The sequence below is a fragment of the Echinops telfairi genome, unplaced genomic scaffold (assembly GCF_000313985.2).
Source record: "Echinops telfairi isolate 266 unplaced genomic scaffold, ASM31398v2 ScPeMD7_7468;HRSCAF=8506_0, whole genome shotgun sequence".
NCBI lineage: Eukaryota > Metazoa > Chordata > Mammalia > Afrosoricida > Tenrecidae > Echinops > Echinops telfairi.
The window spans coordinates 47,639,985-47,640,946 of record NW_022111369.1 but is presented as its reverse complement, the minus strand read 5'-3'; positions in this window follow the sequence as shown (position 1 = coordinate 47,640,946).

Sequence of the window (962 nt, the reverse complement as noted above, 5' to 3'; positions counted from 1 at the left end):
AATCCTTTTTGTTACTGACCAAGGACAAGGTGAAGAGCAACTCACAAGGAAGTGAGCCAGTATGACTGACCCTCAGTATTAGACTTGTTCACCCAGTCATAGGCAAGACTGGACAAGAAAGGGTGGCCCATGTGGAGAACAGCCAAGGTTAAGACTTGGGGCATGTAGGACTAGAAGGAGGATGGCTGCCTAACAGGACACTATGTCCAACCTGTTCCAGTGTTAGTCTTTCAAATGTCAGGTTTAACCATTAAGCCTATGTTAGGACAGCCCTGCTGTTGCCTTTGTGAAGCAACTCCCCTAGCACCAGGCAGAGTTTTGGAGGTATATTCTTTGAATTATAAATGAAAGGCTTAGATTTTGCCTGAAATGTCCCTAAAATTAATTAGACTGGTATATTAATTAAATCAACTCTAATGTCATTCTGTACCATGGTTGGAAATGCCCTCTCTATTTCTCCTGCCCAACTACGGTAAGCCCACTTGTCCAAAAGAACACATTGGAGCTTCTTTAATGAAAGTAAATAATTTAAGACCCTTTATTATCTCATGACAACAAAGAGATGTCCCAGATTTAAATCTTAATACCTTTCTGCTCTGTTAGGAGCTGGTGGCAAAGTGGTTAACTGAAAGATCAGTGGTTTGATTACACCAATTGCTCCAAGGGGAAAAGATGTGGCAATGTGTTTCCATAACGACTGGTAACCTTGGAAATCTGGTGGGGTAGTTCTACTCTGTCCTGTAAGCCTACTATGCATCAGAAATGACTCAGCAGCAGAGGGTTTGATTTGGGGGCGGGGGAGGTTCTGTTGTATTATTTCAGAGAAAAATTTAAAGTTCAGAGACAATCGCTTTTTAAGTTGATGGTCCAAAGTATTAAAGTCAAATACCCAACTTGCCAATGTAAGTTACTGGTAAACAAAATCCATGTCCAAAATTCTTCTTCTAAAGTTTCTTACACAG